Source organism: Lepisosteus oculatus, chromosome 8, assembly GCF_040954835.1.
Source record: "Lepisosteus oculatus isolate fLepOcu1 chromosome 8, fLepOcu1.hap2, whole genome shotgun sequence".
NCBI classification, from domain to species: Eukaryota; Metazoa; Chordata; class Actinopteri; order Semionotiformes; family Lepisosteidae; genus Lepisosteus; species Lepisosteus oculatus.
In genome coordinates this window covers 21,784,854-21,809,516 of record NC_090703.1, presented here as the reverse complement: position 1 = coordinate 21,809,516, position 24,663 = coordinate 21,784,854, and the positions used below count along the sequence as shown (strand labels likewise).

The window sequence follows — 24,663 nt, the reverse complement described above, 5'->3', positions numbered from 1 at the left end:
GTCCCAGGGCACACACAGACACAAAAACTGGCACTCACACCAGCGCCAGTTTTCCCAGAAGCCAGTTAACCTACCAGTACCTACCATGTCTTTGGACTGTGGGAGGAAATAGAAGTGCTCAGAGGAAACCCATGGAGAACATATAAACATGCAGATGGTACTGCGGTAATTGAACCCAGGCCACAGTACTGCAAGACAGCAATACTAACCACTGCACCACCATGTTGCCCCACATATTGTATATGAATACTATTGTGAATATAGCATGCACAACTGTGATGTTATAATATGATGCTATAATAATGCTCATATGCAAAGTGTCAACAAACTTCCCCCTTAATCCTTCACGTTTCTTAACGCTTCACACAACTAGTGTTGCCAGATTGCAGAATCTCATTACTTTGTTTAAAATAAAACAAAAATACATACTGTACTATATATAGCTGAAAGTACTTATTTAATTAAAACTCCCTAAGCTAAACAAAGAAAGTAAAAAAGGTACAGAAAATTGTGTAATATGATCAGCACTTCTCAAATACCACATTACTCATCCCACTTTAGGAAAATATGCCCATTTTCAATCATACTTGCCAGACTTATAGGGACTTGGGTTCACGAAAGTTTGCTGTGTTTTCCAAAACAACTGCATGTGAATGCATGCGTCGCGTGAGAAATTCACCCAGGATAACTGTGGCCATGGCCCAGCTGGTAGCCTGTTTCAATCAATCGTGACCTGTGAGGTAGAGTCCAGCTCTCAGGTCCGTGACAGCTCCTCTCCCAGCACTCTATTGAGATTGAGGACAAACACTTGGTCAGGAGACACACTCGGCTGCCTTCACATTGACCTCTGACCTTTTAAGTACACAATACTGTGGCTATTACTCTTCACTTAAGTAAACAGCAGGGTCAAGTACCTCAGAAGAAAGAGTTCCCCGAGTTGGGCGAGGCAGCTGTTTCTTCTCTTTGTGTATGTGTGTGTGTAAACTCAACCCCTGAAGATAACAGCACAGCATGGTCTCCCTCAATGGCTGGGCTGTGCAGAAAAAAAGACACAAGACGTTTACACAAGCGGACTGACGACTTCTGGAACACAAGAGGCGAAATGTTGACCCTCAGAGGGATGTGACAGCAAAAAGAACAATCTCTGAGAGATTTGTTATTAATCTTGGAATGCTTTCTGCAGACTCTTTCCATCATCTCCAAAGACAGCTGTGTTTAAGGTGTTGTAAAACATCCAACAACTAGCTTTCATCTTCTGGTATGTTCCATATTATATGCAAGTTTTGGCCTTACTTAACAAAAAAATACATCTGACAGAAGCAGTTTTGTCCACATCCAGATGCACTTTGGTGGTGGTGGAGGGGAGTCCCTATTACCTGTAAAGTGCTTTGAGTGGAGTGTGCAGAAAAGCCATATATAAGTGTAAGCAATTATTATTATTATTATTATTATTATTATTATTATTATTTAGTACAGTCCCAATAGGCTTTTGCCGTTACCTAAGAAGCAGAAAATGCAACAAGGTTAATAATACAAGGTTCAGCACTCAAGTAAACCAAGTGGTGAAAATGTGCTCAATCATAGATTCAATAAACAAAATGGAGTAACACAACGCTTGCTCATCCATTTCCTGAAGCTTTATGCATTTCACCTATACACTGGTGTAGAGATGTCTCATCGTGTGATTTTCTTTTTATTCCAAGCAATAATATTTCAAGAAAATGGCAAATCTAAAGATTCTCATGGGAAAACCATGTAGGCCATGCATGGGAATAAATAAGAAGCAAGAAGTGGAAAATAAGAACTGGAAAGGGCTTGAACTATCAGATCAACTTATTACAATGAAAATATGAAAGGTGAATAAAATGAAGGAAAACCTCTTCCCAGCACAGAGACAGGTTTTGTCTAATCATCATTAGGTGATGTTGTTTGGACTATGTATCTGTAACTTGTTATTTTGCAAGTTTGCAGAAACTGATGATCAGCAGTTCCACAGCATTGGCTTGGATGAGGACCAGGACAAAGGCAACAGTTGAAATATTTTTAACCTGATTATTTCAGCAATATCCGTTTAACTCTTTTCCTTTGCTTGATTGATAAATAAATGGGGGCCAGGCAGAGGCTAGTATTACTGCCTGGCAGTGCTAGGGCCCTGGGTTCAAATCCAAACCTGGGGTGCTATCTCATTGGAGCTTGTATGTTCTCCCTATGCTCATGTGGGTTTCCTCCGGGTGCTCTAGTTTCCTCCCACAGTCCAAAGACGTGGTAGGTTAATTGGCTTTTAGGAAAATGAGCCCCTGTGTGTGTGTGCCCTGCAATGGACTGGTGTCCCATCCAAGGTGTATTGTGCCTTGTGCCCAATGCTTGCAGAGATGGGTTCTGGCTCCTCCACATAAAGCAGTTACAAAATGGACAGATGGATAAATATGTGACACAATAAGACTGAGATTACTGCATGTAAGTCTGATTAAAATGAAGTTTATTTAAAGCTTACAGAGGCTAGAAAATGGAACAGTTGTGTGGGCTGTTTTGAAAATGAGCGCTATTGCTTTGCTGACATTAGAATCAAATGACTTTTTTGTGCACAATCATCATGACATCAAGGTTGCTTTGCACAACTGAACTTTTCAATGATTTAATTGCTTTAGACTACATCTGAACTTGAAGAAATTTTAAAAATACCATGTATTATAATCAAGAAATGGGTTATAAGTTCTTCAAAGCAAAATAGATGACCTTTTGTTTTCTCAATGGGGTGTCACACATACAATTTTCCAAGTAACCATGATAATTCTCTGAAAGAACAAATGGCAACACTTAAATACTTTTTTTTCAGATTCCCCAAGTGTAATTTCCCATCCTCCCTTTCAAAGACTTATGATATGACTACGCAATATGATAATCGATGATAATCTTCAGAGTTTTCTTTAGGATAAAACAATGCTCTTCTTAGTTTGATAAAAAAATGCAATGCATGATGGTCAGGGTATAGATTTCACACCATGAAATGCAAACTCCATACTGGAGCCTGGAGGCTCACCAGACCGAAGCTTCTGGTTTCTGTAGGACTATTCAGACTATACAACACCTGCCTGACCTGGATGGGACAGGGGACTGTTTCAAGGTCATTCCGAGCAATGCTGGGACCCAACTGCACAGCAGGCTGGACTGGACCAAGTGGAGTAAACTACCTTGTTCAAGGCTACAACAGCAGTGTCTATAGCAAGGGACTTGAACCCATGACCTCATAACCCAAGCTATAGCTAAAACTCTGTACTGCCTGCTACAGCTTATTTCTGCTCCAAAACCAATTGGAGCTGGAGCTAGGCTGTTTTTCACAAGGATTTGATACAGTACAACAAAACTGGGATGAAGAAATCAAAATTTCTGAGAAGAAAAATAAGAAATTTCCAAAGAACAAGAAGAGAAATATGTGGTGTAACATACATCATTAAAGCTTTCAAACTCGGAAGGAAACTGACAAGAGTCAACATGAAAACGTGAACAAGGAAATGCACATGTATGGGGTCAGGTATTAGTACCTAACTATCTAGAACTATCCTGGTTTGAAATTTTGTTGTTCTTCAGTGGAATTTCTTTAAGAAGCTTGAAAAAGATCAGTGAGCTCTGAGCAATATTACAGGATGCTTTCCAAGCCTCTGTTGCTTGTTACGCTACAGATGTAGTGTCAAATCCTGGGTTCCATATAGGGTTTTAGGCATTCATGTGAAGGAAAACAGAGCTTTCACTGGCCGATTATGAAACTTTATTGATAATAACAAAACAAAACTAGCAGACCAAGCAAGAAGAAGAAAAAAGAAGAACGGACACAGTGCGAGCCTTCATTCTTTCCTCAACCGTCCACACCACACTTTACCCTGGGTCAGAGATAAAATAAAACTTCACTCACACCAAGCAAATTATCACACAAAAAACACTGAACATGTTAACCCAAATATGTCTCACAGTTCTTTCTCCAAAACTGGAGTATTAAAGAAAACATCCTGCATCCTCTCTTCACACCTGGTGTCAGCCCTACTCTTCACTTAAATCCTTTAGGTGTCAATCTTTTTGTCATGGTCATAATCCCTCCTCTTAAGGGCACTCCATCCCTTTCGTATTTTAGTTGATTACTTACACCTGCCCCCTGTTTTGACTCATTATTTAAGCCTGGCGCTCTCGCTATTCCTGGCTCAGCATTGGAAGATGAATGCCTGGAAGCCCGCCTACTAGAGGGTCCAGGAGAGACCCGATGGCATAGGCTTCCTCACGGCGTCCTGACCAGCTGAATCTGGGGCTCGGTCTGTCTGGCCTCAATACTTTGGTTTTATTCCCTGTCCCTGTTCTGGATTCCCTTCTGGATTTTAATCGTGTTTGTCTTGTCTTGGATGGATCCCCCAGTTTTGGACTGGGCCCTGGATTTTCCCCTGAGACCTTCTGAACTTGTTTTTCAAAACCATGTTTTTCATCGTCGTCACGCCCCCCTGTCTGTCTACCTGTCCAATCATGCTGTACCTTTCACTGATGTCCTTCTCCACTTACTTCCAGATTAAATCGTCTGCTTAGGGTCCTGAAATTTGCTTTGTGGGAGCCTGGACAGCTCCCATTACACTTTTAGCAGCATTGACTTGACAACTCATATAGCTCGTATGGTTACTATTGCAGAAATCTGACACCATGGAACTGGTGACCTGTGAGTCATTATTTTATGAAGCAGACACGGTTAAGAGGGCAGCACCTTGGTGCAGTTGTTTAAATTGCTGCCTCAATGCGCTTGGGCCCTGGGTTCAATTCCTGGTGTGTATGTTGTTTCTATGTCCGCGTGGGTCTCCTCCAGGTGCTCCGGTTTCCTCCGACAGTCCAAAGAGATATTGGCTTCTGGGAAACACTGGCCCTGGCAGAAATGTGTGTGCATTTGTGTTTGTGTTTGTGTCTGTCTGCCAGGTGATAGACTGGCATCCACAGTGTACGCTGCCTTACACCAGCTGCATGCTGGTATAGGCTCCGGCTCCCCCATAACCTGTTAAGGAGCTGTTAAAAAATGGATGGATAAAGGTGAGACCTAGAAGCCAGCACAGACAGAAGACATAGCCCACCTTATGATGAAAGAAGGGACAGGATAGTGTTGCCAGGGCTATAGAAACTCATCTTGTAGAGACTATACACAGGGCCCTCTTTTTAATCCACCCATCTCTGGCCCTCCTTCCTCCACCCACATTTTAACATTCCTAATTCTGATTTAAAAAAAAATAGGTTATTGTCTGTTTCAATGACCGGTTTTAAACCCAAACAGAAAGCCACGAGAAAAATACAGCACAAGTTGAAAAGTATAAGTAAACGTATCCCCTGTAACACTTGACCACAAAGACAAGACTCTACAGGCTGTGAATGAGAGAATGCAGAGTCCCCAAGGAAAGGAAGGTTAATCATTGCTTGTCCTGTTTCACTTAATGAAATCCAGTTGTGCAATCCATAATAAGAGTCACAAACTTTTAATATCAAAGTTCCCCTCCTCCTCTTCAGCCACTTGAATCTTTGCTGAATTTTCACAAAAAAAGACAGTTTGCTGCCAAAAGACAACTATTTACCCCACAAGCTGACGCAAGTTCTGGCCCTTCTCTGACCTGCTGTGGGCTATATATAGTTTAACACTTCACCACAAAGATTTGAGCACTCGTCTCCCAGCGCAGTCAAGAGGCCCTCTCCCTTCCAAAAAGCACAACCTCCGGACAGTTTATTTTCCACAAATCATACACAAATGTTTATAGCTTTTTCCACAAATTAAACAAAAATGGAAGGGGAAAAAAAATAAGGCTGAACACGCTACAAAAAGGCGGGGTGCCAGTAAACACTCTGTGCTCACATTCTAAACTTGAAAAGTATTCAGATAGAAAACATTGCAAGGAGACTATTATGTTATACGAATGTATGTAATACATGCTGTATGGACGCAGAGAATGAATGCCGTAATGAACGGGGCAAAGATTAAGTCTGTATTTGTCATCATTTCATCTGTCTTTAGACTGTACTAGCTTGGTGTGGAAACTCTTGCAAGCAGGACACAGAAATGTGCCTGTTCAAATTGCCTCTTGCTCTTGGTCCTTGGTGAGAGAATACCGCATTAGATCCCAAATGTTTAAATTAGCTTTATTTATGTTTTCTTTCTCAATCTGGGCATAAAATACAGATCTCTGCTGGTGAAGATACTGATTGTATATGTATTCAACTACTTTCCTTTTGTTACAAATTAGAACGCACCCTTGATGTGCTTATGAAACCCTTTCTATGCTATTTAAATAACAGGGCTTTCACTTTTTTACAACTGAACTCTTTCCACTTCAGCTTAATTCAACTTGCCCTACAGCAAAAACAAGTACAGCCTCTCTGCCAAACGAAAAATTGAAGCCACAGTGGGGTGTGCAACTCACTCGCTCTCTGTCACCTTATTTTCATCAGGGCGGTCAGGACCTCTGTCTGATTATTATCTGCCCTTTTTTTCTGAAATGGCAGCTTCCATACAAGTTCTGGACGCTGAACTAAGTACCTATCAACATCCTGGGCACACTCCCTTCACTGCCATGTTGACAGAAGCCAGTCGTGAGGAAAAAGTAAAAGTTGTCATTGCATCTTCACGACCTGGCACAGGGCTCAATTTTTTCTCTTTCAATTTTGCCCTGTTATACCCATGCAAAGCATTTCTTCAAACTGCTCTTCACTAGATTTTATTTAATTTTTAAATCCTGAACTAGATAAATCAGTTGAGGGCAAGGTCTCTTTGTGTCAAAAATGGGATCTGAATCCTTTAGTTGAAAGTTCCCGAGTTTTACCCCAAGACATCCTTGATCTTCCTTGATCACATTGTAACCACTTACCAATACCATCTTATGTTCATCTAGAATAAATGCACTCTTTCAAAAATGTTAAATTTACTTTCCAAAAACACTTCACCTTACACATGCTTCTGGGTTATATAATTCCAAAACACAGAGGCAACCCAGAAATCAAGAGCTTTAAATCATTTGTGTGACTCTCTGTTTCTGGCTTGTTTAGCACAGATAAAATAAAAAGAGAAGGATCACTAATTTTATTGCAATCACAAGCTGACTGCCAGCATTCGAGATTATGGTCAGGCTACAGCTGCTGTAGAACATACAGTACTCTGTGAAGGTTTCACACTTCCTCTGTCTGAATTCCAGACCGCACCCAGAGGTCTGCAGAGTCTGGTACTGTGAGGTACTGTGGGAGATAAATGCTTTGCAGCTGGCTGACTGACCAGACCTATGGCTTTACACAGCAAAGTGGGTCTCAACCAGAGGAAATCAAATTCACCCATTAAGATAAGACTCAAGTCAAATGAACTGCATGGCTCCCCTTGATGTTGAAATATCTCTTACAGGAGTTAAACCTTGGCTCTATTTCAAACATCATATCAACTGTTATCCTCATACACTGATAAAAAAAGGAGTCAGGATTAAAATATGCAGTCTAATTTGTTGGTTAAAGTACTGTAGATTTTTCAATGGACTTTATAAAAGGTTATGTCCCCAAAGTGTTGGGGAAGGTTACTTTTAAGAGGTAAGCCATTATAGTTACAAGTTGCATAACATTTTTCTAACTGTTTTTGTTTTATTTGAAAAATTTAGAATTTGTTCTATCCGCAAGATGTGGAATTGTCAGTTGTGTGTTCATACCTCAGCTCGAAAGGTATGTTCACACACGGGGAGAATGAGAAAGTGTAAGCAGACTCCTCCTGCCTGCCCACCTTTGAGCCTGTGACTTGGCATCCATACATGGGGATTCAGCACAATCAGCACGTCACTGTCTCACTGTAAGCCCAAATAACCCTGGCAGACTTTTCCAACCTCATCCTTGGTGGCGCTCAGCCCATTGTGTGTCACTGCTTGAGGAATCACAGTCATAGTCAACTAGTGACTCAGACTTGAACCTGTGCTTTTGTTGGACTTTTTGTGTGGGACTACATACACGTGTGCCATTCTAGATGTGACAAGGCCCAGAGCTCTGACACACTTACTTACACTCGTTATGAAGTACATCGGATTTGCTTTATATTAAGAAGTGGAGTGAAGCGGAATCTTACATTTTATTCTCATATTTTACACGTCTGGGGCAGTGTGTGGGCAAGAAAATCAACCACAAAAGACTAACTGAAAAATACAATGTGGAAATAAGAAATGCAAAAAATGTACAAAATGGCCGCTTGAAAAGACCATGATGATCAGGATAGTGAGCTGAAGTTATTTGGCTGTGCAGGATTAAATAACACCTTGAGAACAGCAGTGCAGGAGGTGGTTTGGAGTCTTTGAATCTTTTATTGAATCCCCTTTCACATTGATACTGTATATGTTTGTTTAAAGTAAGACAACCTCCAAAATGGTTGAATCCTTAGTTTTGGAAGAGCTATAAAAGGTATTGGATGTCTGCAATTAAAATGCTTCACTTCATCTTTGCTTTAAAAGCATCAAGAGGGTATAATTTTCAAGAATCCAAAGTGGAGTCTGTTGGGCCTTTATGATAACATTTTTCTGTCATCTCAATTTAATTTTTAAACTTCTACCAGCTAATAAATTGGGTGGAACCTATTGTTTTTTTTTAATCTTGCCATTTCATACCTCTGAAAAAGTATGGAAGAAGCAGTCATGTTGAAGAGCAATTCAATTTGAATGTCAGGATTAGTTTTCATACGCAGACAAAACCTTTTTTTTCAATTGCCAATAACCACATTGTTGTGTTTGAAGAGATCATAGCCTGTGAAAGAGTAAGTACAATATTTCAAGGTTGCAGTTGTTATTTTTGATTCCAATGATAATAAATGTCTGTATAATTTACCTGCCAGTCACAATATTCAATTAATACTGCAAGACCAGTCAGAAAAATGAGATGAGGTTTCTTATCATGCATCTGTATTACACCGCTTTGTCTCAACAAGACAGGGGTATTAATGATGTATTGTATTAATACAACAGGATTAATGTTGAAGATGACAAATAAATTGAAACACGAGAGCTAAAACTTCATCTAACCTGACTTTTAAACTTTTACTAAAGAAATTGATGAGTAAGTGAATGGATGCAGAACAAGTAAGGTGGCAGGGCACAGAGATGTGTGTTTCTTGCCCCCCCAAAAAGTAGTATTTTGGAGGAATATAAATACTCAAAGGAAATACATTTAAGAAAAGGAAAATATTTGCTGAGTAAAATGCTGTAACACAAATCGCTGAAAAAACACTGCACAGCAGCCCATGAGTCCAGCTCCCAGTCAGTGTCTGAACATGTTCATTGAGCTTGTTAAGGCAAGGAGAGCTCAGAAAATGTCTCAATCCATCTCAATGTTCCACCACAGGAATTAAAATCCTATTTATAAATGTCAACCTTTTCATGTTAATTCCCTTAAAGATTAATCCCTGGATAGTTGATGCACTGAAATGCATTTCCTTCCCCCAAATATGGAAACCATTATAGGCCAATGATTCCAGTTTCTAATCAAGAATGGATGAAACTTGGGATGGTCTAGCAGTTGAATCAGTATTTTGTCTTGAAAAACTTAACTGAACCCATACGGGTTTTGGGGAATGACAAACATCCCACAAGGATTTTATACTACTCAAAAAGGCAAATTGTACATGGCAGACGCTGCCACAAAAGCTTTCATTGCATCACAGATATCTGACAAACATTCAGAATTTATAGGGCCTTTATTGTCACAACAATGTTTAGCGTTGTTTCGAAATACAGGGAATGGAGGTGAGGACATCAATATCTATGTAAACAATTTTGCTGACTGAGGTCACATAAATGGCCTGCTCTCTGCAGCAGCTGAAGTTTTGGCCCATTCATAATCATCATCGCCATTCCTAACCTGTAGTGATTGTTCCTTCCTGTCACAAAAACAAAAAAAAAGGCAACTAACATTTTATAAGCATTCAATAAAACATGCAATTGATGCATTCAAAAATCACCTTCTTTCAGAATTCACCAAACAAGAAGGAAGACTCTTAAAAAGGATGCAGAATGTTGATGAAAATTCCTGTTAGGCAAGGTTAGCCATTAACATATTCTTTAAAACCGTGAAGATTTCATAAAATACGCCACACCATCTGTCAATAGGTGACAGCTCAAAGAGACACTCCGATTTCTTTGCTGTATGCCACCTAAATTTGTGAAGCCTTGTATCAATCATTTAGTGGCAGTACAATCTTTGCCCTTGCATTCAGATACGCACTCATCTTTCCTACAGCCCTTCCCACGTCCTCTCACATCTGCCTTGGCCAACGAGAACCAAAATATTAGCATGACTTCTCACCTGAGATAACCTTGCCTGTGTGCAAAAATATTTTTAGACCTTCTTCTAGAGATCTTGGAGTATGAATTGTTAGAGTGTTTATGCTAATTTATGTTTATAAATACAGCTCATTCACTTTAAACTCTAGGCAGTGGTCAGTCAAACCGAGAATTATAAATATTCCAGTCATTGAGTGCGTGTTTATATATTTTGGTCTGTTTCACTAAAAGATCTCTTGACAGTCTTCTGTCAGCCCACATTCTTCACTAATCCCCAACCCTATTTCACTTCGACAGGGAGTGCACAGATTAATTCATGGCTTCCAGACAACAAGATATTAAAGGACAGGACCACCCCTGTTATTCATCGCTTCCTGAGTAAGCTCATAAATCCAAGAGTCCATACTTCATCAATCAGAGAGGCTGCTTAATAACAGGCAAAAGCCCCTCCAGCGAATAAATGCAAGCTCTCAGACCTGTTCTGCAGTCTCATGTTTCCCTCCTTCGGATCAAAGCAGGGCATCCCAGGCGCCAGATTCACCTGGAACTACAGGCATGTACCTGCCAATAATAACCAACTAGAAAGCACCCCCCCCCTAAAAACAAGCCTCCCCCCAACACACACACCCACTTTCTGCCAGCCCTCAACACTTTTCTTGTTACATTACTATCAACCACCAGTGGAAATCCTAGTGTACTTCTAATCCAAATATCTTTTACTGTACTTTTTAATGTAAATAAGCTGTAATTGATAAGATCATAGCAAGTGTGCTTTAGGGAATGCAAGATCTGGGATTTTTAAAGCCAATGGATTAGTCCATTAACAGGGATTGTCCGTCATTTTTTATAACAAGAACAACTAATACTGATAGCAGCTGCAGATTTTCATATGTGTGGCAGTAAGAGTTAATGCTGGGCTTTAGGTTAATGAAGGCAGACGAAATGCAGGAGACTTTCTTTGTGTATCCTCATGCTGTTCAGTCAGAATTCATTATGAATTTGGCATGCTGATTCTTGAGTTACCAAAAATAGTATAGTATATATTACAAGCAGGACAACATCCATCCATTATCTAAGTGCATCTTCCAATTCAGGGTTGTGGGTGAGCCAGAGCCAATCCTGGCAAGCAACACCCTGGACGGGACACCAGTCCATCGCAGGGCAAGCACAGACAGATCCCCACACACTAACAGCAGTTCCATTTTTCTCAGAAACCAATTTACCTACCAGCATGTCTTTGAAATGTGGGATACCTGAACACCTGGTGGAAACCCATGTGAACACAAAGAGAACATGCAAGCTCCATGCAGATAGCACCTCAGTTCACCTCCGAATTGATCTCAATGCCCCAGTTCTGTGAGGCAGTAATGCTAACTTCTGCACCACAATGCCACCATAGGACAAACTGATCCCTCTCATAAAAGATTTGTTCATTCGGCACTGATTGCTTTTGAGAAATACACTGTCAATAGGCACAGTCAGCACTTTTTCGTGCATTTGTCAAACTGGATAATTATTTTTTTTATTATTTTCTGTCTTTACCCTGCAGACCTAGTCATGTCTGACTTTTTAACAACTAAATCTGACAAGAAATGTTTTATATATAACATCTCTGTTTGTTTTTCTTCTATAATGCACAGAGACCCAGATGGGGAGGCCAAAGTTTCAAAGTGCACTTGTGGGGTCAAAGAGGGTGCCTGTGGCAGACGGCTGGAAGACAGACTCAGGATTTGCTATCTCTTCTATTACTGCTGCATCCTAACCACTCACACCGCAAGTGAGCTCTGAAACATGAAATGTGGGTTCCTTGAAAGAAGCCTCTCTGGCTCTCCATTTTTTATGATTGCTCATTTGGGACGTGGGTGGAATTTTCCCAGGCTAAAGTCAGATACAAAATCTGGTCCTAGTTTGCAATGAAACATGGCTTCATTAGAACATTATCAAGGGCACTCCTGCTGGCTTGCTTTGTGTCTAAATTGACCTTTAGTAGGTGTCAAAATTGCAGCCGACAAAATGTTGGACATCACTTTGCACCACATGTGGGACACATGAGTGAGTTTAAAATACTGTACTGAAAAACAAACAAAACTTGCTGCACCACCTGCCTAGAAGAACACACATTGTTTGGTTACATTTCTGAGAAATGGCTGCATATTCATTCCGCATTTTAACTGAAACTCAAAGCAACCTTGTCATCTATGCCTTACAGAATGCGTTTCCAAGTCTCCTGTTGTTACATGTGCAAAGCTGATCAGGTCTGGCTTTTAATTTAGAATATATACGCATGAGTAATCTGTTCCGACAGTTTTTTTTAAATCTGACACCTCTATCAATACATTCCCAAATTTCTCTCCCAAATTGAAGAATAAACCTCAAGGTTCTAATAAATAAAGCATTGGCATTGATAATATTATAGTGGTTGTATGCAATTAAATGAATTGTTGCTTTTCAGATACCAGATCACTTTTGGAGCAGCCGGAGTTTGTCCTAGAAAGCAATGCTTTCTGTCCATTCTCTTTCTCACAGTCTCCTTTCTTAAACAAATCAAACTTCCATTTATTTGATTAAATTAGTCTCAGCAAGCACCAAACTGCACACTATCCAGTTCAGAGGCAACATCAGTTTAACATCACAGACTCCAAAAGATGAGTAAAATATTCAGTATGACATTACTAGAGCTGGACTGGTGAAGTAATATTCTGTATTTGAACTACTGTAGCTATCACACATTTGCCATCTAATTATGTGTTACTTTTTAAAGGTACATTTTTTCTGCAGTTTTAAAGAGGCTTTTAGAGAACATGATCATAAGTAACAGCTTTGAATAGCTATAGTGGAAAAGGGCAGGATCTCACAAGTGACACAGCTGCAGTCATAATAGCCATTGACTTGCACTGTCAGTGCACAGTGCCAGAAAACTGGGACTTATAAAGACAAAATCTAAAAGAGCCAAATGTGTGTGGTCTGCTCAAAATATGGTGTCTACTGAGGATGCCAGCGAAGGCAGCAATTATAGGCAGGAGACACCTGCATGACAGGAACTGGGATCTTTCGACCGATCGTTTTAAACCAACTTCAGAAAGCCAATGACTGTCCATTTCTATCTGAAAGCCAAAAGGCCAGATGTGAAAAACACCAAAAGCTGACCAATAGAACATTGTGATACTAAAACGATCCTCTGAAACAAAGTGATAGGGTCAAGTGTATACCATACCATTCCGCAACAGGGTTTTCTGACTCCTGCATGAACATCTTCATCATGCTCTGAACGATGAACAGTTATGAGCTGGTAACATATTGCATATACAGTATACAAAGAGGCATTAATAAGAAACAAATAAGTTCTAATGCCTCATTATACAGTACATAATCCCCTGCTGTACACATAGTGGATTCATTCAGAGGCATAATGAAATTATATATTTCAGAAGTAACCTACAACACTGTAAATAAGACAAAGATCTACAGATTCATTCAAACAATATTACATTTTAAGTATAAACCTTCCTCTTTAATCATGAGTTGCCTACATAATTAAATGGTGTTCAGTCCTGGTTCACTCCTTGACCATATTGAATTAATGATCATTGGGAAACGAAACTCATCAAATGATGATGCTTTGATGATGGTTTATGATCATCATCAAATGATGCTTTGATGAGCAAAAACTCATCTCAGTCTGAGGAAACCATCAGTGTGGGTGAACTAGACAATCAGTTGTCAGATCATTATGTTTTCCTGTCTTAATGACCTTGAGAGCTATATGTGGCTGACAAGGGCATGTCACGCACCTTCCAGAGTACTCTAAGTCAGACAGTCTTCCAACTCTACACAAACTTCCAAAACATTTGAAATTGAAGCCTGTAGGATTTGATCACTCTCTCCCAGTAATGGAGCTCTTACAACTTACACATCTGTAATCAAAAAGTAATACAACCTCATAGCTCAACCTCAGCTGTAGGAAGACAGAATAATGGGAGTGACAGTACATTCATCTTGATTGAATGATTTGATCTGGGAAAATGCTCAAATGCAGTTATTTACTGTACATATTCCCAAAAATGAAGTATTAAAAACACATTCATGTCTCTGAGTACAGTTAATTATAGTGGAGTTCCACAGAATTACAATTTTAAAACTCTTTCCCTGACACTTAACCTTGATGACAGAGGCGTTTGTTAGGGTCATCGTTTATTGATGGGGTAAGCAAGCATAGAAATGAAAGGTAGGAGCTGACACAGAATAGCGGTTCTCCATTGTGTTATCTGTATATATTTAAGAAAATTAAAAAATATATCAACACCAACTATCTCCCTCCCGAGAAGCCTTCCTTTCCTGAGTATGCAATGCTTATTCTTAGGTGTGCTTACCTAGCTAGATCATTGCTTTTATCTAGCTAGATTATGCTTTCAACATGTTTTTTGCCTCCAGGCTGATTCTGCACAGTTTCATTTGGAGTGAAGGATCTGGATATAAATTCACATACCTTCTTTAAGTATCTTAAAATGAGAGCAGAATACAATATTTATGCCTGTATTATCCTCGATTGCTCTCTGTAAACTAAGCTGTCTAAATTGAAAAATGATTTTTCAGTCATTTAAGGAGTTACAGTAAAAGGACCCAGTTGATTTGTTTATAAAGCAGCATAGAGAAATAAATACTTCTGTCTTACAATAATAAAATTGTCAATTGCTATGATTTCCCCAGATGGTTTTGTTGCTAAGGACTAAGCACTTGAGCTTATCCTTCCTTAATTGAAAACAGACACTAGATATTGCATTATTAGGGAAACACTTCTGATTCCTCAAATCATAATAAGAACATAAACACTGTTTTCCTGTGGCTTGAGTTCACTAATCTTCATTTTTATTGTTCTTTAAAGCACTTTTCAGACACTTTATGCATAAAGAAAAGAACATACAGTCCTGCCAGAACTTCCCTTTTTTGTCATTAAATACTGTTTTTCAATTATTATTCCTGAGACTAGGCAGACAAAATGCATTTCCTTCTGTAAATCAATAACTATATACTGTATATACTGTATGATATTTTATTATGTTTTTAATGTTTATTTATTTTGCTGACATCTTTATCAAAAGCAACTTTCAGATCCAAGGCAAAGTGCATTAAAATACACAGAATCCAATATCTGTTGTGAGGCATGTTTATTTTGAATAATGCTGTATATTTAAAACCTTTTTGTTAGTTGGATTTTGAAGTCTGTCTGCATTTGAACAGTGATTAATTTGAACAACTCTTTGCAGTGTAACGCCCAAATAAGATTTAGGTTTCACAAACTTAAACATGTTTACTTCTAGCCCAATTCATCAACAAAACAATGGAATTAAGTTAGAGAAATTTCTGGCGCAGTCTCCCAAAAACAGTACATTACTATGCAACCTAGTTACAGCTGATTGAAATCTGCATTCTTGTTGTATAATTGCAATTATTTCAAATCACCTTGGACAAAGGCATAGGCTAAATAATTCATTAATATGCTAACGTATTTTTGATTGTAGTGGATTGGGGTAAGTGCAAAGTACATTGTTAAAATATTTTAGGAAAGAAAGCTTCTTCCTACCCAGCCAACCAGAATAAACAATCACATGTCCTAAAATGTGAATGGAGATTCTGTGGTGTTTACTACCCATTGAAGAGCTCCAAGAGGATATTACTTCTTTTTAAATTAGGCTGCACTGGAATGAAGCAAGTCACCCACGGGGGGAAAAGAGTCAATATTTCAGAGCTCTCTCCTATTCTTTCAGTGTGATCCTCCCAGCTTCATAACTTCAGAAAGGATGTTCGGTTTTAATCGTTGAGCTGTTTTCCAGAAGACTCCGTGGTGACTCACCTCCCAACCTCTGCTGCAACCTCTTGCCAAGCTGTCAGATTGCCCCCCCTCTCCCCCAAACCAGACCTGGGGCTGAGGGCAGAGGGGAGGAGGGAGGCTGGAGTGTGGTGCAGCTGGTTTGTGGTGACATGTTTATAGGGTGATAAGGCAGAACAGTCCCTTCTGGCTCCTTTCAGATGGGAGGGTGGAGTTTGAACTCCAGAGAAGAAATGTCTTACAGAGCTCCTCTTCAAACAGCCCAATCAGAGAGAGGAGGGAGCAGGAAGGCCTAGCAATATTGTGAGTACATATTGTAAAAACAAACAAGAAACAGGAGCCTTCCAATTTACAAACGAAAACTAGAGAAATTAACCATTTTTTCCTGGTTCTTCTACAGTGGTGGGCTAGATGCAAAGTATATCCAAGTTGCCAGCTCAGGATGCTTTGTGCTTAGCGGTAAATTTCAGGTGAATTATCTCATTGTCAAAGCAAAACAGTTTCTGTATGGCAATTTTGTGTATCAACAGAAATGGGTTCTGTGAATCCAGTCCTGTTTTTCATCGCTCTCCTTCTCTTTAAGATGGTTACAAAATAACCCACATATACAACACCATATTAATTTGTAAAAGCCATCAATAACTTATTACTATTAACAACCCAGGGCCTATCCTGGAAGCATAATGCACAAAGTGGAACAACATCCTGAATGGAATACAGATCCACCGCAAAGCAGACAAGCATGTAGACACCCTATAACTTAGCCTGCATGTTTTTCAAAAATGGGAGAAATAGAACTGACATGAATGTTGGGCTACCATACAAACTCTACACAGCAGGTGTTCTAGTCTGGAATTGAACCTAGGACCCGAAAGGCTGTGAAGTAGTGATGATAACCACTGTGGTACTGTGCTGTGAGTTTGGCAACTGCTGTGTTTGTACAAAAAAGCAAGGTGCCAATTCAGAAAGGTTTCTCAGTGCTGCATTGCACTCATTTTGAAAAGCATTATTTTTTATCATAGAAATTAGGCATAGGCAGTGCACTAATGTAGTACATGACGTTTCCATTCTGAATTGGACACGCCAAAAATCTATTTTTGTCAAGCAAATGTTAACTCCAAGTACGCATTAAGGATACCTGCTGTCATAGAGAAAAATAAAAATGAAGATTAGTGAACTCAAGCCACCAGAAAAGAGTGTGATAGTACCCAAAGAATCATACTTACAACAGTTAGGGTTTGTCAAAATCAAAAGAGTAGCTCTGGTGTATGGAATCTTCTGTGGTAAAGGTCAGAGCACTGGAGAGAGTGTAAATCCGTCCGCCTCTTTCTCACATCCTCTCTCTTTCCTGCATCCTTTGAGGAACATAAACACACAGGAGGCCTTGAAGAATTCCACTGGTTTTGAAGACTGCAGCCTGAATACCTCATGCCTAAACAAGACTTAAACTGGTGGTGAACCTGAGGCAACAATCCTGATTTCTAGTTTCCTAGACTTTAAAGTCAATGAGAAACATAATCCTCTGTCATTAATCTCAATGGCTAGTTCTAGACCAGATTCTACTTTGCTTTATTTTGATTCCAGCATTTAATTGGGCTTTAGAGCTCATTGCTGTATTTCTCAAAAGCAATGTCCTTTAGCCCTTCTGCCAAAGTTCCGCCTTTTCCCAGAAAAGAGCTAAAAAACCAGGATACTGTTGGAGGCATAGTGTGCCTGAATGTACTGCTGACACCCCATCTTTTTCATTCACTGACAAACTGTCATGATCATTTACCTTGCAGGAAAGCATTCACAGTGTCAGAACAGGAGACAAAGAAGATCAAACACTGTGATTATTTACAGTGTAATGATCTCTGATCAGTTTGCCAAAACTACTGATTTATATTTATCTAAATTGCAGCCTAAAAACATTTTGGGCACTCTCTTATGGACTTTTTTTAACTTATTCTTCCATCTCTGATAATATGCAACTGGGAAATTTTTGGATTTAAAACTAAAAAAGGCTATATTCCTAGTGGGGACATCTCTGATATATGAATGTAATAACATTCCTCAATGGTAGGCCTATTTTCCTATTAAAATAAATCATACATAGATGTATAATTAACCTCCTTCCATTGACAACTGATTTTATTTAGCAAATAAAGTCATCTGTCTTTATTTTGCCGGTTCTGAACTCAAAATCAGCTATAGAATGCAGTGAAGCCCATTAAAACCATCATAACTTTAAACCACGATCCATTAAACCACTAATAAAGTTAACCATTGCTATCTTGTAAAGAAATATTGTTTAGCAATGGAAATTTCCTGGCACGTTGAATGATGTAGTTGTATGAGTCATTAATCAAAACATACCAGACTCTCTGACTTCAAACTATTGTCATTTCAAAAAGTCATTAAAAAGAATTCTGGGACTCTCCCCTTACCTACAAAATGGCCACTATCATTTCCTCCGCAGCAAACCCCACACAAAAAAAGAACTTTAACATAAAAACTTCCTCTGACATTTAATAATTACTTCAATAATCAGATTGCACTTACTGTAATAACCTAGATTTTTTTTTTATAAAAAGCATAAACCACAAGAGAAGATACACATTGAGAAGATATACAAGCAACAAGGTACCTTCAGAAACACTTGTTAGAGTTTCAAAGGTGTTTTAATTAAAAAAGAAATAATTTCTTTTAGTTTTCCAGTTCCAAACAAAGAGTTTATTTTCATGTGCTGCAAGCAGAAATGTTCTCTCATTTGCCTCGTTTGTTTTTCTTGAGCCGTGTTATTCCAGACACGGCAGCGTTATCCGCATTTATCTTTCCCATCTGCTCGCAGCGCCGTGGCTTTTACAGAATCGGACCGGAAAAGCAGATGTGTGATTCTCTGGGGGTGGGCGGACAGTGAGCAGGGGTGCTTTGAATCTTGAATTTCCTGCGACCACATTACTGGAAGCTACAAGCAGCGCATAATCTTGTCAGTTTGGAGACCGAGGACAAACATTTTGTCAAGCTTTGAGAGAAGACACTCTGGTGTGCCTCAGCAGAATGGGTGCTCTCTGATCCAGACATCACTGACTTGAGTCTTGGTCGTGTCACTAGTTTACTGCGACTATGAGTCTTCGTGAAGCAGCATAAATTCTGACCGAGGTACATGGGATTAGTTAAACAGGGCTCTCATGCTTTGCAGTCAACAGAAACTCCAGTGCATTGCTGGAATGACCCCTCACTAAGTGGAGCCTAGTTCTCCTGTCAGGCAGTGTGGAGGTTGCAAAATGTTAAAAGATAAATGGCTGTATGGCCAGCTGGGCAGGTCAGAGTAGCCAGTCTGCTTTTCCTCACTGTCCCTGTGCAGTACAGTTTGAGCTGAAATATAATGAAATAATTAGTAGTTCCAAACTGGGTGAGTACAAAATGAGAAATACAATCGCTCAAGTGCACTTGGGGACGTAGAAAGTCTTTGCAATCTTATAGGCATGCTATATAACAACCAGGTAAACAAAATAAAAAATAAATAAAGGAAATTCTGTCTGGTCTGATCCACATGCCATACTGGCCGTAAATGGCTGTAACAGGTTTCAGATTCCTTTAACATACTGTACCTTAACACATACCCTCCACACAGCCTCTGATTCAACCCATCTCAGGCAAAGAACATAAGAATGGTTACAAACGAGAGGAGGCTTTTAACCCTTACTTAGTAGTTAATTGATCTGAGGCACTCATTCAACTGTTTCTTCAAAGAAGCTAGGGTATTGGCTTCAACAACAGGGTATTAGCTTATTCCATTAACGCACAACCCTTTGGGTAAAGAAGTGTCTCCTTTTCTAACCGATTTAGCCAATACAGGGTGGTAGGAGAGCCAAAGTTTAGCCTGGCAACCAATGAGCACAAGGCAGGATACACCCTGGACAAGAAGTTATTCATCTTAGGCCACTCACAGAGGCACAAACACGCACACTCTCACACCAGGGCTAATTTTCCCATAAGTCAATTAACACATTAGTATGTTTTTGGACTGTGGGAGTAAAACTGACCATGTGGAGGAAACCCATGTGAGCAGGGGGAGAAATACAAACTCCACATATCTAGCACCACTACTCCACATATAGTTGTACAAGTACTAATATATAGAATGCATTTATGTTACATACTGGTAATAAAAATGGAAAAACATTTTTACATTGCTAATTAAGAAAAAGTTTCCCATCAGGCTTACTTCTGGATATTAAAAGGCCAAAATGGCATGCTGTCCTCCTAGCAGGGGAACAGCTTCAGATTTCAGATGCTATGCCAATACAAACGGCTTGAGTTATCTTTCCTATGTGCTTTTAAGTTCTTCAGAAAAACAATACTGTGCAGCGCACAAGAAAATTGCCTTTCCACATTTACTGGCTGAGATACAAACAGGTCCTCTGCCTTGGCAGAGTTTATGAATATTTATTGTTTATTTTTCTGATTAAAAAGAAATAATAAAAAATGCTTAAAAAGATGTTCCCCAAACATAACATTTAGAACAGCAGAAAATGCAGTTTCAGCGCAAGGGTGTTCGCTTTTTTAAAAATCTTTTTGTTTTTGGAAGCGTACTTTTGGTCACGCCAAGCAGCTGATGGTCCCTATTTTTAATGTATGTGACGCACTTCAAACCATGCTTCAGGCAGCTGATTTAATTGAATTTCCAAAGAGGAATTTCACTCAGGCTCACTCTTGTTTTCATTTTTATTTTTAGTTGGCCACGAAAGGGCAGCTGAACTTGGATGAGAGTCGGCCTTGTTAATATCGGGAAACCGCTTTCACAGGATCACAAAAGGTGTATGTACTGTACATGACCGGTTAAAAGTCATCCTTTTGTAGACCCATACTTTAGCCAAAAGACAAAAGGATGCCTGTGTGAGAGCTCTGATGAAACTACAAAAGGAGCCCCCATCCACACCCCAATACTTCAAGGGTCAAGAAAATAACCCCATGGCTCACCGCACTTTCGTTTTGAGGTCTTCCAAAACAATAGCTGATTTTGAAACCAACCATAAAAGTCTTAAAGATCCCATGGCATTTTCTGCAGTGATTACAGGGTCTTTGTATTTCCAAGTCTAGGTTACTAAGTCAAGGTCATGCACATCAATAGATCTACAGTACAGAAGGTTGCTCAAGAATATTGAAGCCTCTTAAGTTTTGCATGCTGAGCTGAGTCACTGTTACAAGGGAGGTGTGATTTCCAGAATCTGCTCTCTCAAGCTAATTTATTTATATTTGGTAATCTCATGATGGATGAAATGTCCTGGAGCCCCATCCTTTTTCTATATTACTCAGAAAAGATATTGTTTGACAAACTGTGCTATGTCTTGTTTAGAAGGGTGTTGCCAGTGAGGTCAGTGAAAAAAGTAGTAATATTAGAGTTGTTTGCAAAACATTTTGGGCATGGTTTCCTAAATTGCATTTTCATGGAGTTTATAACAGAGGAAAGCTATACTTATTTCGTCTCTCTAATACATCTAACCAAACTACTGAGTTTTCCATTTCGGTTAGCAATCTCCTTTAGCGAATTCAGAAGGCCCTTTTCTCCCCGAGAATTTCAGATGGGAAACCTTTCTGCCTGCATCAATGGTCCGACACTGAATTCTTTGTATCAAGAAATGTTCTAGGATCAAATTTTAAGAGCGCTGGAATACCCACACATGCAAGCTCTTAAGAAACTTCATACTTCATTGCTCAGTTCTGTTTTCTTTTAACTGTTAACGTTTTCTCCACTCAGCTGTCGTTTTGTAGAACCTGAAGCGAGGCACGTAGTTAGCAAATAGCTAGCACTGAAGAAATTGGAGCTGTCTTTTGGGAATATCCCAAAATAAAACTCTCTGTTCTCCCATATCTGGCCTCATATAAATAAGATATTACCGCAGGCAAACTGTAACATGGGAAATGGCCTATCCAACATTATAAACACACAAAATGATTCTTGGCAGCCCATTAGTCAAAGGGGGTTGTGATGGAATTCATAAATAAATCACTTTTCGAGGTGGATCATGTGTCTACACCCCCACACTAAAAAATAAACAGGGTAAGGCAGAAATAGCTGATTCAAAGTCTTACTAGAGGAAATCTGTTCTGCTTGTTGGCATAATTTGGGACATTTTTACCACATTCATTTTTCATTATGTCCAGGCATTATGTTTTTTTTCTTTAACAGTTCAAATCTGTCTTCAATTTTGGAGCTGACTCATTACTTTGGAATAAGGATGGTGAAAGTGCCTTTAAGTGTTACGAATCCCAGTCCTAAACTACAGCATAATGACTTCACATATTTTAAGTACATTGAAGTGCTGGCTTTAACGTAACATCACGGTAAAGGATTGTCCTTGAAACCATGCAGTAACCTGTGACTACTTTTATTTTGTTTTGAGAGATGTGGAGAAGGGACCATTTTAAATTATTAGCTGCAAGTGCTGTACAAATCATGAATTCTCAAGGGTAATGCCAGCTGCATATTCACTTTCTCTGAGTTTCAAATGAACTAATTTGGACTTTTTTTCAGTTCGTTAATATTCTGGTTCAATTTTTTACTTCACAGAAATGCTTCACAACTGAGTCTTGATTGTAAAGACTGGGAGGGGTTAACGGGGATAGTGAGAGGTTTTCAAACAACATATGTATGGTTTCTATTTTCTTCTCTCACAAAGAATTTGGAAAAAAGACAACATTGTTGGAAAAACTGAGTCTGGATTGCATAACAGTGTCACAGAACCCCATTAGCTCAGTATCTGTTCACCTTGGAAAAGCACTGTCATCGCCTCCAGTCAGTCATCAACAGTGAGACTGTACATGAAAAACAAAGACTAGGAGTGGGTCATGGTGGTGACAATCCGAAATGTGACAGTGCAAACTGTCATAAAGTTGTGATTTCTGCCTTTTTCCAGCAACCAACGTGACAGTATCAAGAATCCTTAGCTGAAATTCAAATTAATACCTTTCCCTTTCTCTGTGCATTAAAATGATATAAGGGTGAAATCTATACGTTAACTGAACTGATGATGACAACCAAGCCACTATTGTCCCAGCTGTTTCTAATCATAATGCTTGCCAAAGCAACATGTGATTTGCAAACCCATCTTCTTTTTGCATTTTGTCTCCAGCGTCCCTCCCCTGCTCCATCTCCACCTGTGCAGCTGTCCCTTGGCTCACTCCTCGTTCTGCATGGGGGTCCCAGTCACCTCGCCCTCAGACAAGGTGGTAAAGCCAAAAAGCATCAATATCTAGAACACCCAAGAAATGTCCTCAAACACGTTTAATTCATCACAGTTGTTATTCCCTTTGAAAGGCATTAAAGTCACTTGACAATGCTTTTTTTTTTCATGTAAGGGAAACCCATTTATTCCGAATGTGGCTCATGGCTACCAAAGAGAAGAGATCTACGTGTTTTGGATGCTAATACCCAGTTATTTGTGTATAATATACTATGTATGCAGAACCTGCTTAGATCACCAAAGATTTTCCAATGACAGCAACAGCTGCACCTAGAGTAGAAGACTACTACTAGTAGAAGACTGTAAGGCCAAGAACAGAAGGAGCTAGATAGATAGAAAGAAAGATAGATAGATACTTTATTGATCCCATGAGGGAAATTGCAGTGCAACAGCAGCATAACACAGACAACACAGCCACAGTGTAATCAGTACAGTGAGGGGTGCACTAAAAGAGTTACTCACAGTCCAGGATACACAAAGAACAAACTAGAACAGAACAGTACGCAGAAAAATCATATTGCACATATGAATATAAATATAGATGTAAATATAGATATAAATATAAATATAAATGGATTGCATGGGTCCCTGGCACATATTGTGCAAAAAACGGATTGTAAACGGGAAAAGAAAAAGAACAGATGTAGCAGTAGATGTGTTCAGTCCAGAAACAGGTCACTGTCAATGTTGCCTCTCTCCAGATGCAAGGTGGATGCGTTGTACAGTCTTATGGCAAAAGGCAAGAATGACCTCCTGTAGCGCTCCCTGTCGCACCGTGGATGAATCATTCTATTGCTAAACGTGCTCTTCATTTCTACAAGCCTGTCATAGAGGGGATGGGAGATGTTGTCCATGATGGCCTCTAGTTTGGACACCATTCTCCTCTCAGCCACTACGTCCAAGGGGTCCAGGTCAGACCCAATGACAGAGCTTGCTCTCCTGATGAGCTTGTTCAGCTAGTGTAAAAAAAAACTCACTAATATGTATAAAATGGGAATACAAATATATTTATGTAATTTAATAGTACCAAAAGAAAAACAGATGTCAAAAACTGGAATGACCCTGAAGAAGAAGCTCCCTTTCTGTCTCAGAAAGTACATCTTTGACCAATGAGTGTTAACATACAGATGTGAAACCTGGACCCTGAGTACAAAAATTGAGACAGGAAGCTGCTTGTTTAAAAAACAAAAAGATGAAAACAGGAAAGGGAAAAAGAGTCAGCAAAGGGAATGAGAAGGTCAGATCAGAAATGAGTGTGTGACGTCACTGTGGGAGTGAAGAGACTAAAATGGCAATGAGCTGTACCATA

General features: G+C 39.4%; 1 long non-coding RNA gene across 2 annotated transcripts; it reads right to left on the bottom strand.

The window, feature by feature from the left end:
* Positions 1-920: 920 nt before the first annotated feature.
* LOC107077843 (uncharacterized) lies at positions 921-18,953 on the bottom strand. Of its 2 annotated transcripts, none has more exons than XR_011190153.1 (3): positions 18,752-18,953; positions 17,352-17,480; positions 921-1,033 (listed from the first exon to the last, which is right to left on the bottom strand). It is a non-coding gene; the product is annotated as an uncharacterized lncRNA (long non-coding RNA). The 2 variants fall into 2 exon arrangements; XR_001478825.2 differs by lacking the exon at positions 921-1,033 and adding an exon at positions 9,718-9,895.
* Positions 18,954-24,663: the final 5,710 nt, after the last annotated feature.